We start from the raw sequence: 20,908 nt of genomic DNA, 5'->3' as shown, positions 1-20,908 counted from the left end.
TTGAAAGAGAACACCTAGATCTGGAAGGGTTCTTGATTCAGGGAACAACCGGTGGGGTAGAATCGTTACCTCAAGAAGAGCTCAATAGAATACAGCAGTTGTATTTATGGAAAACTCAAGAAAAGGGTTCGAAGGGGGTAAAAAACAAGGATAGGCTGAGTAACGAAGGTGTGAAAACGATAAAAACTACTCCGAGATTAGCACCTAGAAACCCAGGAAAGAAAAGAGGCAGAAAAAAGCAGAACGAGCTATTGATGGAATGTGGAAAGCTCATGATAGATTCAGGTAAGATGAAAGATCTTACCAGCTACTCCTTTACAAATCTTTAATTATGAAGTTCATATCTTGGAATATTAGAGGTCTAGGTAGTAAAAGAAAACAGAGAATGCTTAGTAATAGAATGAAACATGCAGCTCCGGATATAATTTTCATCCAGGAAATGAAATGTTCCATTCAAAAGTTAAGACAAATACATAGTAAATGGCTCAATAGGTTTGAGTTTCTAGAAGTTAAAGCAGAGAACACAGCAGGAGGCATTCTCACTCTCTGGAACCCTCAAAGAATTGACATAATAGATGTTGAGGCTTCAAGGAATTATTTATCAGTAGTTATTCAGCCTGTAGGGGATAGGGGTACCTATCTAGTCACGAATGTGTATGGCCCTCAAAGGATAGATGAGAAACTCAGGCTTACAGATTCCCTAGCGAATCTCAGGGAGAGACATGCAGGAATACCCTGGATCATGGGAGGGGATTTCAATATGATAAAATCACTTTCGGAAAAAAAAGGGGGAACCAGAGCACTAGGTAAAGACTCTTTAGCATTTCAAATCTTTACAGATAATATGAAACTAGTGGACATTGAAACAAACAATGGCCTCTTTACATGGAACAATAAGAGAGGAGGAGAGTCTCATGTAGCCTCCAAGTTGGATAGATTTATTATCTCTGAGGACCTTATGCTTATAGATAAGGAAATAATAGCGAGTGTTCTTCCCTTTGGAGGCTCAGATCACTGGCCAGTTCAAATGGAGATCCAGGGCATAGGTACCCCCCAGAATAGACCTTTCAGATTTGAGAATATTTGGCTTTCACACCCAAAATTCATCAACAATATTGAAAAATGGTGGGCAGAAGATCTACAGATTCAGGGAACTAGAATGTTCCTTCTACATAAAAGATTAAAGCACATAAAGATGAGGCTCAAAGATTGGAATAAGAAGAATTTTGGCAATATTTTTGTAGGAAAGAAATTGGTGGAAAATAAAATGCAGGAACTCAACCAAGCTATGATCAAGGAAGGTTTTGATAAAGACAAAAATGATCTAGTGGAGAAACATCATCAAGAATGGGAGAACTTGTGTAAATAAGAGGAAATATTTTGGAGACAAAAATCTAGAGTCCAATGGCTAAAAGAAGGAGAGCGTAACACTAGATTTTTTCACAAATCCACCATGGCGAACAAAGCTCACAATAGAATCTCGTCGATAAAAAATGAGGATGGACAGCTTCTACAATCCCATGAGGATATAGAGGCGGTGTTAGTTCAACACTTCCGAGGAATAGCTCAGGAAAATAATTCAGAAAGAGAACATTTCATCAGGGACTTAACCAAGCATATACCTAAGCTGGTGTCTAGAGAGGACAATTTCAATCTTAACAGACCAGTGACTGAAGAGGAGGTTAGTGAGGTCCTCAAAGATATGCAGAATGGCAAAGCACCAGGCCCGGATGGCTTCAATGTGGATTTCTTTAAAGCTTGCTGGAATATTGTAAAAGAGGATATTTTGAATGTTGTGGAGGATTCCAGGGTGAACAGAACTATTTTGAAGGTGCTCAACACCTCCTTCATCTCCCTAATCCCTAAACAGGACAATGCACAAACTCCAGAAAGGTATAGACCCATAGCTCTATGCAACGTGGTATACAAGATAATATCCAAGGTAGTGGCCAACAGACTCAAACCTCAAGGCAGACAAATATTGGATAACATCATTCAAGCTCATGAAGTGGTTCACTCTCTAACTAGCAAGAGGAAAGCTGGAATGATCCTGCAACTGGACATAGCCAAAGCTTATGACAAAGTGAACTGGACCTACATCAGGAAAGTGCTAATGGCGTTTGGTTTTGATCACAATTGGGTAAGATGGGTCATGGCCCTGGTAACCTCTTCCAGCTTTTCAATACTGGTTAATGGCTCTCCCTCTAAGATTTTTCTTCCTTCAAGAGGTCTAAGGCAGGGAGATCCGCTCTCCCCCTTTCTCTTCATACTCATGATGGAAGGTCTTGGGCGGTCTATCAAGCATGCCAGAGCAAGGGGTAAAATTCAGGGTCTTCAACTGAAGGAGAATGGACAAGCTTTGACTCATCAACAATTTGTAGATGATACCATGTTACAGGGAATCCCCACAGTCAAAGAGGCTCTAGCGTACAAACAAATACTGAATGACTTTGCCATGGCTTCAGGTATGGAAGTTAATCTCTCCAAATCCAAAATATTTTTCTTTAATACCAACATTGCTATTCAGAGAAATATCTCCAGAATTCTAGGCTTTCAAAGGGATTCCCTCCCTTCAAAGTATTTGGGAGTTCCTTTAACTGCGAAACCTTTGCACAAGAGCATTTGGGAACCGTTGATCAACAAAATGCAGGATAAAGTCAGAAAATGGACAAGCAGATCTTTAAATCTGGCTAGTAGACTGGTGCTGACAAAGGCAGTGCTCCAATCAATTCCAATTTTCATGCTATCAGCACTCCCTGCCCCAAAAGGAGTCTTGCAGCAATTCAGAAACATCCAAAGAAACTTTCTCTAGGGTAGGGAGGAGACAAGGAAAAAATGGGCCTTGGTCTCATGGGAAAAGATCTGTAAACCCAAGAATCAAGGGGGCCTAGGCTTGGATGACCAGGAGATTCTAAGCAATGTTTTAGGGGCCAAACTCTGGTGGCGTTGGGTTAAAGATCCAAAGGCTCAATGGGCAAGCATCTGGAAAGAAAAATATGCTAGCTCTTGGCAATACACTGATCTCATAAGGATGTCTAGAAATATAAAGGGCTCTGCCATCTGGAACAAAGCTTGGGAGAACAGAGGTTTAGTACAAAGAAACAGCTTTTGGGAAATCAGAGAGGGAGATCTAGCTCTATTCTGGGAGGATAAATGGCAACAAGAACCAATACTGTTAAAAGAGGATTTTTTGGACCTTAAGCATGAGACAGATACCCAAGGATTGACAAGAGTAAAATATTTTTGGGATTATACTCACAATACAGGAAAATGGAGGACATGGATAAATATAGATTGCAGGAATGATAGAACGCTGAAAACAAAAGCAGAGGCTCTTGGAAAAATATTGGAACAAAGGATGATTTTGGTTTCGGAAGGGCAAGACCAACTAAGATGGGGATACAACAACGAAGGCATCTTTAATATTAAGGAAGCAAAAGGTATTCTCCTTGAGCTAGACTCCCAGGCTCCGAACAGAGAAGTGTTTCGAGATAAAGCTAAAAAGGAAAGGTCTCAATGACCAATTCTCGGCGGGATTCTCTAATTTTGGTCAAACAGGTTGTTGGTGGAAGGCAGTTCACGGTCGGCTTTAGCAGCACTGACAATATCAACTTCAGAAATCAATGGTATAGGTTAGGCGGATGGCTCTGTTCTGGAAAGATCAACACAAATCTAGGTTTCGGACTCAGTAGTAGTGAGAAGGAGGAGTTGGATGGATTGCTCAGTATTCCAGAGGGAAAGATCAGCTCAAACCACGGTTTCGGGTTAAGAAGTAGCGATAAGGAGGAGAAGGATGGGGTTCAGGTTTTTTCCGGCGGCCATTTTACCCACGGTTCCACCTTTCGGGAGGAAAAACCGCCTCCTGAGCGGTTTGGAGGTGATCGCACCACTCTCAAACAAAAAGTGGTTTTTGTGAAACGGAAGCGATTCCATACAGCTTCCGACACGTGGCTAAGGGATGGTGCGGAAAACCGCCCTCATCGCACGCTAAAGTTCGGGCAAATGCACCGTGCGATATTGATCTCGTCCGTTGGATTCCGCGGAGCAAATCAACAATCAGAAATGATCGTGCAATTCGGTGGGGTCGGGGCGTTATTCAGTGTGCATCTTCCCGGTGCGAAATCCTCCTCTGCCGTCAGATTGAGCACATGGATTGAACGGTCACGATTAAGAGGCAAGCCTGGTGTTTGATGGCGGGGTAATTAGCGGGATGTAGGTTTTCTAAAGGGTTAAGTGATAACTTTTGTTGGGTTGGGAATCTGGCCTTAAGCCGTAAGCACTCCCGTCTATGGGGTCCACAATGCCTAATAGACAGTTGTACACTATGTAACATATTTTTGGTTTAATGAATTTGAAGGAACGTCTCTTGCTTTAGCAAAAAAAAAAATATTATTATATTAACATATATATACACTTATATATGTTTCTTTTAATTTATTTATGCATTTTATTTTTATTAATATAAAAACAAAATTAGCAATGTTTAATAAGTTACTGATGCACTGATTATAACCCATTTTTAGAATACAATAATGGGGGTGAGCGATGGAGGAGCCGGCGAGGGTTTGGGCGCAGGAGCATAGGATGGAACCAGGACCAGCCAGGCCGAGGGCTTAGGGTAAACAGCAAAGGATACCGGTTTGAGTTGAAGCGAGGACCAGCAACCCGGTGGATAGCGACAGAAAGAAGGGCAGCTGGAGGTTGGGATCAGCGTAGGGTTGACAGCTGGGAGTCATAGCGTTGAACACAGTAACAGGGGTTTTACTGAGGATAGGAGGCAGGATCATTGTGCTGGCAGCGAAAACGAACGGCGAGTAACCTCGTGAACCCTCACAGTAACCATGGTTAACTCAAACGAACTCGTGGACCTAGACCCGGCAATGGAGGATATCCTATCGGTCTGGGGGAAAGACCCAACAGCCCAGAACATTGAACGATACTTTGGAGCACCTGAAATTCTAAGTTCAGTCCCTCTTTCACCGGAAACACTAAGGATCAGCCAGTCCTCTCTTCACTCGATCAAGAAGTTGGAGGGGAATGACTATTTTTACCAGGAATCCCAAGATCTGCAGCAGTCAAGCAAGGCGGGCAGAAATGAGTTGCATGCAGCAGGCCCTCGACAATTCCTCCAAGGCAGCAAAGGGAAACCCCCATCCATCGGCCCGGTTCTCTCTGGAGGCTTAGAGGATATCGTTAATTTTGGTACAAGCACGGGGCAAAGGACCGAAGGGGGTTTCGGAAGGGTTTCGGCTGTTACTAGGGCATCTATAGCCAAAGGTCAAAGCAGTCCCAAAAGGATTGAAGGACGGAGGGAAGACGGGCCTGAAGGACCTCCAGACCCTCGAAAGAACCCTTCTGGATCAGCATTGGGGTCTCAGGTACAAAATCAATCCCTAGCAGAGCCTTTCAATAACTCTATAAGCAATTCGCGTCTAGCCTCTTTCGAGCAAAGGCTTTCCCCCTTGAATCCCGGCCTGGAACAGCTAGAAGGGAACGAGACAAACAAGGAATCAAGGGAGGAGGACGTCGGGACAAGGAAAAAAGGGGAGAAAAGGAAAAAACAGAGACCAATCAACTCGCAGGATTTGGAAGGGAATCTGGTTTTGGGCATGGACGTGCAGATTGAAGAGGCCCTAGAGGTGGCTGAATGCACCTTGGTCGGCAGGGCGAGAGGGAAAAAATTCTCTTCCAATTTCATTAAAGCATGGGGGGAACAAAATTGGCAGACCGACCTCATTAGAGGTTTCGAGGTTTCAACCCTAGCAAAGGGCTGGTTCATGGTGCGTTTTGAGCATAAAGAGGCGGCCGATTGGGTGGTCGAAAAGAATTGGGCTTTCGGGAACATCCCTGTTCTTCTAAAAAAATGGAGTCTGTTGTTCGATGTTGTTCATGAGAAAACAGATGTCTTTCCGGTTTGGGTGAGGGCACCAGGGCTGCCTTCCTTCCTGTGGGTCGAATCAGTTTTCAAGGCAATAGGGAACAGGCTGGGTACTTTCCTGGAAGCAGACATGTCCTTCAAGCAAACTCAGAATAAGGCTATGGCGCGAATCCTTGTCAGCCTAAATCCAAGCGGAGGACTAGCAGAGAAGATCAATCTCCAGTACAAAGATTTCATCTTCGAACAGATCCTGGACTATGAATATTTTCCCTTCAGGTGCCATAGATGCCACGTCTATGGTCATTTGGCTAAGGAATGCCCCTTAGGAAGGCGACGGAGACGATTCCAGAGGACATCAGCGCAATTGGAGAAGGCTTCCCGTCACAACCAGAATTTACAGAGGAAGGAGACCACAGTACACCAGACAGAAGCAGAAATGGAGATGGATTATCAACAGGGGGGCAGACACCGAATGCAGTAATCCAAGACCCTCAGCTCAGAAGGGTAGACAAAGATCTCGAGCTCGGGGGCGCAAGAGCAATTATGGAGACCACTGTGGAAACGACAGCAACTCAAAATCCCATCGAGAGCGAGGACGCAAAGGGTATGTGCTTAGATCCAAAATTTTCCCCTATTCTCAATTCAGAAATAAATGAAGATTGTCTGGTCCCTGAATCTCCTTCAAAAAATTTCATTTCTGATATCAATGAATTTATTGAAAGTCATGAAAAAAACACAGTGGAAAACTGCATTGAAATCATCTCGGCCGCAATCCCCTCCTTAGATCTGAATTGTGAAGGTGCTTCCTCAAATCCTATCCCCCCGGTCCATCATCCTACTTGCCCATACAATCTTAGATCCCTGGACACCAAACTGGACCCCTTAGATACTATGGGTGGCATAGGACTGTCCCCTCCTCTGAGTCTGAAAAGAAAAAAAAGGGGAAGGAAATCCAATCTCTCCATGGCCCAGATAAAAGCAAAACATGATGTGGCAGATGGGAAGCAACAGTCAATCACTGGGGCACTTAGAGCGGTGCAGGCCCCTGAAATCGTTCCAAAATGATTCTTACATCATGGAACTGCAGGGGTTTGGCCAGTAAACCCAAAAAACTGGCTCTTAGGGAGATGGTCATGAATTCAAAATCAGATATCCTTCTACTTCAGGAGACCTTGGGGAATGGAGCAGAAGTAGAATCGGTGCTAAATGCCCTCCTTCCAGGATGGAAATTCTCGGCTATGGACTCAGAAGGACACTCAGGTGGACTGGCGGTAGGATATAGGGAAGGGAGAATTAAGATAAGGAACCAATGGGGCATGAAGCAGGTGATGGGTATGGAAATTCAATCCCCTGAATTCGAATTTCCTTTAACAATCTTAAACATATATGGGCCTTGTCAAGGGAGGGTGGCCTTTTGGAATGATCTGATGTCAAACTCGACTCTGAAGAGTAATTACATGGTGCTGGGTGGAGACTTAAACTTCTCAATAGGAAGAGCGGAGGCCTGGGGACCTTCGGCTAGGGAAGATCCGCTGACAGATTTCTTCCAAAATCTCTTAACCGCCAACAACCTAATTGATGTTAATCTTATTAAGTTAAAGCCGACTTGGAGGAACAGGAGAGTAGGAGAAGCAAGAGTGGCAAAAAGACTGGACCGATTCCTCATTAATGAAGAACTATCCTCCACGATCCCTATGTTTCGGCAATGGGTTGAAGAGGGAGGGCCTTCAGATCACTTTCCAGTTTACTTAGAACTCTCTAAACCTCCTCCAAAGCCGCCAGCACCCTTCAAGTTCAATGCATCTTGGCTGCAAGAAGATTCTTACATCAAATTATTTAAAGAAACTTGGAGGCATCCTGACTTTAGCACCACAGAGGACAAAGGGTTCCTGTTCATGGAAAACCTCAAAAGACTGAAGAAAGCAACTATAATATGGGCGAAGGACAGGAAGGTAAAACAGAATGAGGAAATAACTCGGATAAGTGAGGAACTTCAAAAGCTGGAAAGTATAGAGGAGGATGGTTACGCAACACAGGAATCAAAAGAGAGGATCCTCCACCTTGAGAAACTCAAAAATCAAATCCTTCTGGCAAAAGAAGAGGAATGGCGGCTCAAGAGCAGAGCGATCTGGCTTAAAGCAGGGGATGAAAACACAAGTTTTTTCCACAACTATGCAAAAGGGAGGAAGTCTGCAAACACTATCTGGAACCTTAAAAATGAAGAAGGAAGGGAGGCAAAGACATTTGAATCTCTGTCAGCATTAGGGCAAAGTCATTTCCAGAACTTATTTGCAGACCAAGGAGAAATCACCATTGCCGAGGTTATCAAAACAGCGCAATGTTTCCCAAGGTACGTGGAGGAGGAAGAAGCAGAGGATCTGATAAGGCCAGTTACAAAGGAGGAAGTTGAAAGTGTCATGAAATCTATGGCAAAAGAAAAAAGCCCTGGGCCGGACGGATGGACCATAGAACTCTTTCTCCATTTCTTCGATCTGATTGGAGCAGAAATAACTGAAGTAGTAGAAGAGTCCAGGAAGAAGGGAGAGGTTTATAGTCCTTTCAATGCAACTTTTATAGCCCTCATCCCGAAGAAGGAAGTTCCTGAAACCTTTGAAGACTTCAGACCAATTTCATTATGCAACTGTATATACAAGATTATTGCAAAGGTGATCGCGATCAGAATAAAACCAATTCTGTCTAGACACATTTCAATGGAACAATTCGGGTTTTTAAATGGACGACAAATACATGAAGCGATCGGTGTAGCTCAGGAGGTATTGCATAGTGTTAGGCAGAAGAATAAGAAGGGTGCAGTTATAAAAATCGACTTATCCAAAGCTTATGACCGGATAAATTGGATATATATCCGTCTGCTCCTAACTCATTTAGGTTTCAAAACAGATTTCATCAGTTGGATCATGGGGTGTATTACAAATGTCAGCTATGCAGTCCTCATCAATGGTGCAGCCTCTCCATTTTTCAAAGGACAGAGGGGACTGAGGCAAGGCTGCCCCCTGTCCCCTCTACTTTTCCTTCTAGTAGTAGAAGGGTTAAACCAGTTGATTCAAAAGTCCAAAAGGGAAGGCAAGGTAACAGGTCTTGAAGTAGCTATCAACTTGTACATTTCTCATCTCCTTTTTGTTGATGACATTCTGGTTTTCACAAATGGAGAGTCTAATGAAATAAAGGAATTAAAAAACATTCTTGATCTGTTCTTGAAAGCAACTGGAATGCAGATAAACTCCAAGAAATCTCAGTTAATAATGGAAGGACTAGACAGACAAGAAAATGCACAGATGCATTCGCTCTTTCCTTATCAATTGAGTAATATGGAATCCCCTTTCAAGTATCTAGGTTTCTGGCTTAAACCAAATGCATATAAGAAAGAGGACTGGAACTGGTTGATCGCCAAAATAGAAGCCAGAATCTCTCATTGGAGCTACAAATGGTTGTCCAGAGCCGGGAGATTGACACTAATCAAATCAGTACTACTGGCCATCCCAGTCTACTGGGCAGCATTAACATGGGTTCCTAAAGGTATTTTGGAGAAAATAAGGAGAATTTGTAGTAGATTTTTATGGGCTGGCTCAAAGGAGAACTTTGTCCTTCCATGGGTTGCCTGGGAGAAAGTGGCAAGGCCAAAAGATTGGGGAGGATGGGGGATAAAAAGTCTTCCTGACTTCAGCCTCTCGCTGGCTACAAAATCTGGCTGGAGACTTATAAAGATGGAAAATTTATGGACAAGAGTAGTGAAAAGGAAATATATAGACCCAGCTCCTTTAGAAGAATGGATTAGAAACCCAGCAAAGAATAAGAAGAATGTCTCGGTGATATGGAAAGCAACTGTGGAGTCCTTCAAAGTAATCGAACAAGGATTGGCATGGAAGATCGGGAACGGAAGGAATTTGAAGATAGGTAAGGACCCATGGGTAGGATGCAATGAAAATTTTGCTTTATCCCCCGGGTTAATCAGGCACTTAGAAATCAAAGGCATACTCTTCTTAAATCAGGTGGAAAAAGTTGGTCACTCAACTATGTGGGGACAAGCTTGGAAAAATGGAGAAGATTTAGAACTAGAGCAAAGATGGTGGAATGAATGGAATTCTTATACTCAAGAACTCTCCAGATCAAATGTCAGAATAAAAGACAGCATGGATCAGCTGATCTGGGCCCATGCAGAAACCGGAGAATACTCTCCAAAAAGTGGATATAAATTCATCATGTCTAGGAAAGGATGGGGAACTCCGGAATGGTGGCCGAAGCACTTATGGAAGCTCAAATGTCCGGCAAAGGCTAGACTTTTCTTTTGGTGTACTTTAAAAAGAAAAATCCCAACTTGGGACATCCTTCAGTCAAGATACATGCATGGTCCAGGGAGATGTACCTTATGCAAGTCTGAAGCGGAATCCATCAACCATCTTTTCCTAACCTGTTCAGAAACCAAAAAGATATGGGGGGAGGCAGAGAAATTGATGAACAAAAGGTTTGAATGGGGAGGTGAAAATCTAACAGAGGTTTGGGCAAAATGGTGGCAACAATACCCAGAAGGGAATATGCGGAACCTACCCCTCATTATCTGTTGGGGGGTTTGGATCGCTAGAAACAGGAGTATTTTTCAGGATAAGGAAACCCCGGTAGCTGTCACAGCAATCCAAAGTGTCTCTATATACTCGAGTATCCCTGAACCAGAGGAGAACAAATCTCAAAGACAAAACAAAGATGTACACATTAAAGAGGGTACTCCATGGGCTTTTTTTTACGGTGCCTCTCAGAACAATAGGGCAGGAGCCGGAATAGTCATCCATGTAAATGCAAACCATATCCTCAAAGCCTCAGTTGGACTAGGGACAGGATCAAACAACTTTGCAGAAATGTCAGCTTTGAAGCTTCTTCTCTGTTGGCTCATTCAAAGGAACATCTTCTCAATTCAGATCTTTGGAGACTCACTAAACGTTATCAATTGGGTCAATGGGAAAAGTTCATGCAAAAATCAAATTCTGAAACCATTGCTGGAAGAAATGCAGGTATTAAAAACTTCTTTTAACAGTTTCTCTTTATGTCATATTTACAGGGATAGAAATGATACAGCCGACAAACTTTCTAAGGAAGGTTTGCAGCAGAATCTGGGCAGCTGGAAAATCGTAGAAGAAAACCAGGGACAGACCCAAACAACGGATCAGCCGCCTCATACTTTTTCTCAGTGACAGCTTTACAACATTTTTGTTTTTATGTCATACTTATTACACAGACTTTATTATGGAAATTTTGATTCAAAAACTGCATGTTAGACACCTCAGAACTTATCTATTTTTGTAAGGGTTGTTTTCCTCATATGAGGAGACCCGCTTTATGATGTTTTTTGCTGCCCTCTTTTTGAAAGGGTTGATACGGTACATGGCTGGACAGTTCAAAGCAGCCGATCTATATTGTTTTCAGCTGTCTTTTTTTGAGATCAGATGGACCCTCCTGAAGGTAGGTCGTTTTTTGATTGCATGGGCAGTCAAACAGCAGCAACAGAAATGCACAACATATGCAATGTAACTTTTTATTTCCTTAATAAAAAGTTCACTTTTTCTTCGGAAAAAATATATATATATATATAAAAACAAAATTATAATTAAATTTATTAAATATGTTTTTAATATAATAATAAGTTATCTTAAATTGAAAATATGGAGAAAGAATTAAAAGTCATAAAAATAGAAATAATAGGAAAAAGGGAAAAAAAAATAAAAACTAAAAAAATTAGTAACTAATAAAACTGGAAGTTATTAAACAATCTATAATAAGACTTCAACCAATCACTTTAAAAATAAATAAATTTAAATAATAATAATAAAAATAACAAAAATTAAACTATCAATATTATATTAAATTATACTTAAACCACACAAATTTCTAATTAAAAACAAATTAATAAACCATCAAAATAAACCACATAAATTTTTAATTAAAACCAAATTAATAAACAATCAAAATAAAACTGAATACCAAAGATAAACAAAGTGTAATTTGTTTAATAAAGTTGAAGTTGCAGAGAGATAGGATTTCACCGTTTATTTATAAATACGAGCGGCCCGGGCCAAGCCCAATATCATTTATTGGCCCATTGTAATTTGTTTAATAAAGTTGAAGTTGTTTGGGTAGAGCTGAGTCTTGAGATGTACGATTTAGACGTTTGATCATAAATACACGCGGCCCCGCCCAAGCAAAGTGTAATTTGTTTAATCAAGTTGAAGTTGCGAATAGAGTTGAGACATACGATTTTGGCGTTGGCAACTTTGCGGCCGCCCAAACTTCATGAATATTTTATGGGGTTGCATATCTGTTTCATGGGCCCCGCCCAAGCTTGTTGAATATATATGTTTCAACATTCCATAGGGGTTGCATATCTGTTTCATCATTCCATACCTTTACCCATTATATCTATATTTGAAATATTGAATTGAATTAATTAATTTTAAAAAAAATATATGAAATAACTAGTTTTTAATTAAAAAACATTATAACTATAAAATTAATTATTAATCATTAATAATAATTATTAATTTGTTTGTTATATTAATTAATATGACTTAAACATATTAATTAATTAATTATTATATTAGTCAACCCTAAGCCTAATCACCTAAAAAATTTTCTAATATAAATTAAAATTTTTATAATAATTATATTAATATATTAATTAGTTTATTAATTAATTAATTAATTAATTATTATTATATTTAATTATTAATAATATTTAATAATAATTAATTATTTATTATACAATATTAATTAATTATTTATAATAATTGATTTCTATGAATGTAGTTTCATTCTATTTTAATTTGATTAATTAATATTTTAATTATTAATATCATCTTTGTTTAAGGAATTAGTAACTAAAATGAATAACAGAAATTATGATTATGATCATTAGGTTTAATAATTAATTTATTGTAAACATATTAATTATTTATAATGATTTACATGTATAACAACAATATTATTAATATTAATTAAATATTTATTATAAAAATTAATTATTTATAATAATTAATAAGAATAAAATATATATAAATATATAAAATAAAATAAAAATATATAAAATAAAATTAAAAAATTCCCAAGCCGACTCTATGTTCTCTATTATTATTCCTCCTCATTAGTATTTATTAAAAGTTTTCTGCTCTTCTTGTATCATCATTCTTCAACCCTGATGATGGATCCCACTTGGGATTTGAAACGTTGGTATAAAGATGTTGAAACTGTGGATTCTCCGATCAATAAAAATTATTTTTAAGATTTAAAACTATGATTTCAAATCATTAGAGACAAATATGCAATCTTTTCTCATTTGTATATTATGCAAAGGTGAATATATCAAAATGGCACCGAGTGCAATACATGTCATCAACAAAATACATAATCAATGAGGCAATAAATAGCCTCTAGAGTCCAAAAAATGTTACAAGCTACGGGGAAATTGGCCTAATACAAGTCTACATATCAATGATCAACATAGTCACTCCTCATCAAACTCATCACCACTAATAGACGTGGGATCATCAAAAAGAGCTACATAAACATCATTTTGGCTTAGAGTCTAAGGACTCCTTTGCAACATTAGTAGTAGTAGCAGCAAAACTAGACCTAATGAAAGCATGAGTTGGTCGAGCTACATGACTAGTGTCTTCCAATGGTTGTTTTCCTTTGCTTGATTCAACTACTAATTTTGGTTCCATTGGCACTACTAGATCTACATTGGAATCCACCCCCCTAACCCCATCCAATAAATATCAAAATCAACATAAATCTCAGTTGTTTGAGTCTCCTCCACCCATTCTGATGTTGGATCAATATTATGTAATGCAATGGGATCTAGATCAGGTCTTTTGTTCATCAATTGGTTGCACCTTAATTGAAGGTTTACAACATGAAGACATGATTATTTAACCATTTTTGTACCAAATGGTTTCTCTTCTTCGTGTGTATCCACTGAAAAATATACCAATTGTGATCATAACCAAAAAAGGACACTAACTACAATCTTTTGCAATTGAGGACATTGGTTGCCAAATGACTCCCAACAATGTGTTGCAAAGACAAAGACATCAGTTAGCTCATTATACAAAAATTTATATTCTAAGTTTGCAAAAAAGGCAAGTATTTACAATTTGAACTATAAATAATAGAACTTAAAAAGAAAAAGAAAAAACAAATTGGAATTGCTTACTTGTTTGATCCACATCTCTTGTCATCTTTGCCAAGTTTTTTCCAAAGGTATCTAAGGCCTTAGTGAAAACATATATCTGTTTATGTATTTTCAACGAGTTAGACTCCTTAAGGACCATGCATTCCCATCAATCATACAACATATCTCTAACCTCCCCAATCTAATCTTCTCCTATATGAGCTCTATAATTATACTTTGGGTTCAGGAAATACCCAGTTGCATGTATTGGACAATGGAGTTGATTGTTTCATATGTCGTCAATGATCTCTCAAATCAACCCATATATATATTTTTTTCCAAAGAAACAATTATTTTTATTAAAAAAGGAAGTTGGGATCTAGCCCAAAACCAATATATTTTTTCAGAATTTTTAATATTTATTGCTAGATTGAGATTGAGCTTATAATCTCAATCCAAAATCTCAAGCATTTACCCCATGATACAATAATTTCAACCCTATTCTTGCTTTAAATTCTACAAAATACTCTCAATATCCAAATGCATTTACATTCCATCACAAAGTTGACTTATTATCCTAAGAAGATTTCCATGTGCTAATTAGAAGATATCATTAATTTGAGGTTGAATTCCAAGTTTTTTATTTAATTCTTCTTCTACCTTTCTCGATTCCTCCTTAGAATATATCCTATGTCCTTTCTTGGAACATCTCATTTCTTGGTTGCTTTTTCATCTCCCAAATTCTTTTCTTCTTTTCTTTTCCAGTCTAGTCAATACTTTATTGATGCTTGCCTCTGATTCCTTTAGTGTTGTGGATGTTTTTCCCATTTCCTATCCTTTACTCCATACGATGTTTTCAACTTTTGGTAAACTCGAATAGTTTTGATTTTTGACTAATGAATTCATTTATTCTATAGGTTCTTTTTCATGAATTTCCTCCTTCCCTTTGGTTGGAGTTGCTTCTTCCTCCTCCAAAAGCTCTTTTCTCTTACTGTTCAATGGTGATTTTGATCTAATTTCTTCTTGCTCCTTGGCATTTACTTCTTGAGACTGCAAGACCTCAAAAGGATTTTCTGAGGTCGTGGCCTTTCTAGCCTGTGTAGATGGAGATTTAAAACCTGACGAATTTCCCTTATTCTTGCAATTTTTTTGAGTTTATCATTTCTCTTCTTGACCTATTGTCATATCCACCTATTTACCAAATTTATATTGCTTGCAACCTCTTACAAAATGGTCATATTCATGGTAGAATTTACATTTGAAAGGTAATTGCTTGTAGTCAAGCGTTTGGCAATGAGACCATAAATATTATCCTTGAGTGACATTTATTTATGAGGGAAACCCTTTCTCCACATCTACTTCAACACAATTTTTTGCACAAACAAACTATAATCCTTTCGGTTCATCCCTATTTAGGTATTTCCCCAACCCATTTTTGATTGCTCGCAAAAAATCACCACTCTAGGATGAAAGCAAAAGTTGAGGGAGATTGACCCAAACAAGAACTATGTTTGGAATATCTTTATTTGGATTAAATTCCAGTGACCATTTATTCAAATACATACCAACAGTCCCAAAAATTTAAAGTCCATTTCAAAATATTACATTTTTATCTTCCTTAAATTCAAATAGGAAAGCATAAAACCCATTTTTTCATGCATACATTCCAATATTACTTTTCATTTGTGGCTTCCAAGTTTTCTTCAACCATAGCTCAATGGATCTTGGAGATGACCACATTCATGTGAACTTCACCACTAAAGTTCATTCTAAATATGCCTAGGAATTTCTTCGAAACTCCAGGGGAAGGGCCACCGAGGGAATAGTCTTTGCCTTCTTCATAAATTTTGCATGTGCCTTAGATCTGTTTTATTTGGAAAGTGAAGCTATGAGGGCCTAAAATTCAATAGCTTCATCGAATAGAAAGGGAACCTCCCCATTTGAAGCAACGAATTTAAACCAAAGATCATGATCCAACAATTACACCGTCTTAATAACAAGCCATGAAAAAAAGCAACATAACTCTATAGTGGCCAACGACTTCCATGGAGCAAGTTGACCAATCATGTTCGCAGAGCAAGCTAACTAGTGATTCATTAAAAAATAAACCCGTTGTCGTTGCAACAACACCCTCCAAAAATTTTCCAATACTTGAATTTTGGAGCCTATTGTGGATCTTGTGATCGGTCGTTCCATAGTCACTTCTTGGTTAGTCGATGCTTTGTTAAGTCTTTGAGCTTGCTTCTGGATCATAAGTGTCAAAGTCACCTGCTCACACATGCTCAGTCCATAATGCATTCATGAAATAATTCCTTCACGCAAGCTTGAACAAGTGTGGCACAGTCCACTAAGACAGTTCTTATGCAATTTTCAACCCATGTCGGCAGTCAGTGTGCACTGTCATTGACAGTCCCTCACTTTGTTTGTGATCGTACTTCTATTTCGGTGAGTTTCTTCAATTGTCACCTTTTGCGTACTTTCATTTTCACAAGTGTTGTTTCCATGTTTACAACTTTTGTTTTTGCTTGCGCTCACTTTAATTAGTGTAATGTTCATGTTATCTTCATCCTAGCATGTGTTGTTTTCATCGTCGTTCGAATATTGCAAGTGTTGTTTGCACTTTTATTGTAATATCGCAAGTGTCATCTTTTGGCATGGGAATTTTCACGTATCACGTAGAGTGTATTTTTGGTCTATTTAAATGGGAATGTTTGTGATAATGATTTTTTCTTATCATGTAGACATGTTTCACACTCGTTTTCGAAGTTTCAAGCATTGCTGCACAAGTGTAGTCACAGTCGTCACAAAGTGTACCTTTAGTGTCGCATTGAGGGAAGTATGTTGTTCATGTATTATGAGTGATAAATATTGTGTCTTCAATTATTCTAAGTGTGTGATCATGCTCGAGTTTTGTCCTTATTCACTTTGGCTCACTGATTCCACACTTAGCCTCATCCGGAAAATTTCACTCCCGGGAAACTTGACCTCACTCAGCCTTCCTGAATTGTGCATTTCACAGTCTTAACCCTCAAGCCCTGACCTTGCCTCTTGTAAATATGCATTGCGTAGTCACAGTGCCCATATTTGACCCTTGAGCTCTAGAACTGCACATTGGGAAACTTCAAACATCAAGCCTCCACCTTGATCCTTTAAACCCCTCAACTGCGTAATCTCCCATCTTTTTCTCCTATTTGGACTGCACATTGGGAAACTTCAAGCCTCAACCTTGACCTCCTGATTTCCCCAACTATGCAGTCACTTAGCCCAAGCCCTCAGAACTTTGCACTACACAGTCTCAAGCCTTAAGCCTCTTGCTTGAGCCCTTTATTCCCTCAACTATGCATTCCCTCTGCCTAGGCCTCCTCAACTATGCATTCCCTCTTCATAGGCCTCCTCAACTATGCATTCCCTCTGCCTAGGCCTCCTCAACTATGCATTGCACAGTCTCAAGGCTTAAAACTCCAGCCTGAGTCCTTGAGTCCCTCAACGGCACAATCCTCTGATACTAGCCATCCTGAACTGCGCATTTCACAATCCTAAGCCTCAGTCCCATACCTAAGCCTATGGAACTTCACAATCCCTGAGTCGGTCACTCAATCAGTCACTAGGTCGAGCCATAACAAGTGATTTCATGAAGCATCTTAGGCTTGGGGCTTATCGGCCTAATGTCGTTTAGTCATGAGTGGTTTACAGTGGCAGGTTTCTATTATGCCATGACAAGATGATGATAAAGGATATGGAGAATGAGACCATGCTAGAAGATACCCCTGTAGCTGTAAAGACAAGTTGACCCATAAAGGAAATCAAAGGGACACCATTTTGCGCCCGCTGCTCAAGATCTGTTATCACTGAAGACTCCTCATCTCTAAGCCATATGGAGGTAGACAAAAGATTCTAAGGAAGACACATAGCAAGAAGCACTAAGAATGACTTGCGATTTCCATGTCATCATGTACTCCATGTCATCAGTGTCATGTCATGTCATGTCATGAGTCACCATGTGCCACATCACTTTTGTGGAATATGTAAAGCCTTATTAAAAATGTATTGTAAAGTGGAAGTCCAAAGGACATGTATAGAATATGAAGAGTAATGTAAAGTTAAAAAGTCATAGGAAGTCAAATAGTCATGACGGTAGTCAAAGAGCCACAAGGGAGGTGAAGCATCACCCAATTGGTTATATATAGACCCTCATTATATGAGCAAAGTACTTTCCACCTTGGCTCATCCCAAAAGGCATTAGAGAGACAAGCTAGTTCTTTTGGGGAGCAAGTAGTGGCTCCAACGCTCCACTATTGGACCTAGTCGTGTTCGTTGTATACATGTGTCTGGGGAATTTTACTTAATACTTGAATCTTGATGGCCAACACGTTTTCATGCATGGATTATGAATACTTGTAAGACTATTTTGTGGATGTTTATGATTCATGTTTGTTTTTACCTATACTAAAGTAGTTGAACTATTTCGGTTATTTTAGTTCTTATATTATTGGAAATGTGTTGTAATGGTTGTAACAATTTCTACATCCATGGAAATTTTTAGGGGCTAATATTCGTGGGTGGGCTAATTTTCCATGATTTTTCTAAAAAAAAGTTTCGTCAATTCCCATTTTTTCTAAAAACAATTCGCCCAAATTTTACAATATAAAGTTATTTTACCTTAAAATTTTCCAACATTATATAGAGAATATATATAAAATCATTATAAGTTCGAATAATTCTACAAATATATCAATAAACATTGTACAGTTTGCATATTAGGGTCTAGTGAGATTCACCAATGTTTTTAAAGTTCAAGATAAGTTTCCATCCTTAAAATTTTCACTATTCTTCTTGATGTTAGGAGATTCTCTTTTTCACTTGTGTGCACCTCTACTAGGGTGGTAGTATTACCTCTCTTTTACGAGGCTCACTTCTCCTCCCTCTAAAGTATAAGAACGTTGATACACCTGCAACCGAACATTCACCAGGCACACTTACTTGCTTTTCGCAAAGGCACATACACACTTCTCTCTCTTGTTGATAGCTAAAGCCAAGGAAAAATATAAGAATAGATGGCAATCGGGTTGATACTCCGAATGGGGCTCCTACTCCAAACGGTGTGAGGTCTAATTAGGACTTCACATCAGGGAGACACCCGTGGTTGATGGATTTCCAGCACCGTTAACAAATGGCGCTAGAAGGAGGGCCAGATGACAGGTTGTGACTGTTGAGTCTGCTTTTAATCGCTTATCCAAAGAAATTCTTCCCCAAATCATAATCCCAGGATGTTTTTCTAAAGAGCTTAATCTTACCATCCCTACGAAAGTTTTCCATAACCTATCCCAATTTAAGTTTGATGGTGAGGATGAATTAACTCTTTGCGAACATCTATTTGAAGTTGTCTATTTTTCCTTCATAATAGAATACACTGCAAGAATGTCATACCTATATTTCTCACCCTCATATTTGAAGGTCGTGTTAAGAGATGGTGTCATACATTACCTGTTGCTTCTATCCATTCATTCGACCAGCTTGCAAAGGAGCTTCATAAATAATTTGATAGGTATGATTACTGGGATGTTCTTAAAAGAATTAATCAACTAAGAATGAAACCTAATGAATCAGTTGAGAATTTCTCTGATCATTTCTTTCACCTTTGTTATGAATTTTGGGGAGAAGACACAGATTGGGATTTCTTTAAACAAATTTTTAAGTGTTTGGTTCACATCTCTTTGCACGATGACTCTGAACCCCCTGTTGTTTCTACTTCCCCAACTTTTGTAAATCATGGGGCACCTCTAATTTCAGAGGAGGAACATACTATTCCTTTTTTTCCTTGTCCTCCACCTTTTCCAGTACCAATGAGAGTGCCTCCTTACAATGATAATAAATTTGAGAAATATGCAAATCAAATTCCTAATCCATCTTCTAATCCTCCTTCTGCTTTTCATGGTCCAATGGAGGAAACCATGGAATGGCTCACGAAGCCTATGGTGGAGACTAATTCTTCCACTCCTCAAGATGATTCTGGCATTCTTAACCTCAATCCTAAATCTTGTTCCATTGAAAGTATTACTTATTTAAGGGATGTATGTCACCCTCTATCATCTATATGCCATGACTCTTTGTATCATGATCCACTTGATCAATCTGCTCCACCAACCAATCCTTCAAACTCTCTTGACTTTCAAGTTGTCAGTTCAAATTGTGATCAAGTACAAGGAAGTCACATTACATAGGTAGAGGGGCAAGAAAGTGAAGAGACCTTTGATATTTCTTCTCTTTTTCAAAGAGCCCCATGTGAGATTAATTATCTTCAATATGAGAATCTCGGTGATGAATCAAATGGAATTTACTTACCTAATCAATCTAAAGTCTTAGGAAACAATCATTCTAATGATGATGACTCTATTGTTGTATGTGATGATGAATGCCCAAGTGCATCAGCCAATATTTTGGTTCCTCCGAAAGATTTTTATTTGAAATGTTTAGATCTAGAATCTGATTCGGTCGAAGAATATGCTCTTATGGAAACTTCCTCTTCATCTCACTGTCCCTTGTGTTATACCATTTAAGGTGCATTAACTTGCGATGAGGATACTCCTTTCTCTTCAAGTTCTTTTCCTGATGAGTTAGCTTCTCAATTCACACAACATAGTAATGTTATCCATGATGAAAAGGAAAACAATAAAATCATTAAGTATTATTCCCATCCCTCATCATCTTCTTTTTTACATGAAGGCAACTCTTCAAATCAGCTTACTCATGAACTTTCCCCGATTCATACATCTTCGGATTTGTGATCAGAAGAATCTTTCAGCTTGGGTAATCTAGTTGTTGAAGTTGTAAAATCCGATCAAATCAGTGACAAA

Source organism: Pinus tabuliformis, chromosome 7 (assembly GCF_031772625.1).
Source record: "Pinus tabuliformis cultivar Carrire ecotype Pingquan chromosome 7, CPIR1, whole genome shotgun sequence".
NCBI classification, from domain to species: Eukaryota; Viridiplantae; Streptophyta; class Pinopsida; order Pinales; family Pinaceae; genus Pinus; species Pinus tabuliformis.
Note: the sequence above shows the minus strand (reverse complement) of the source record.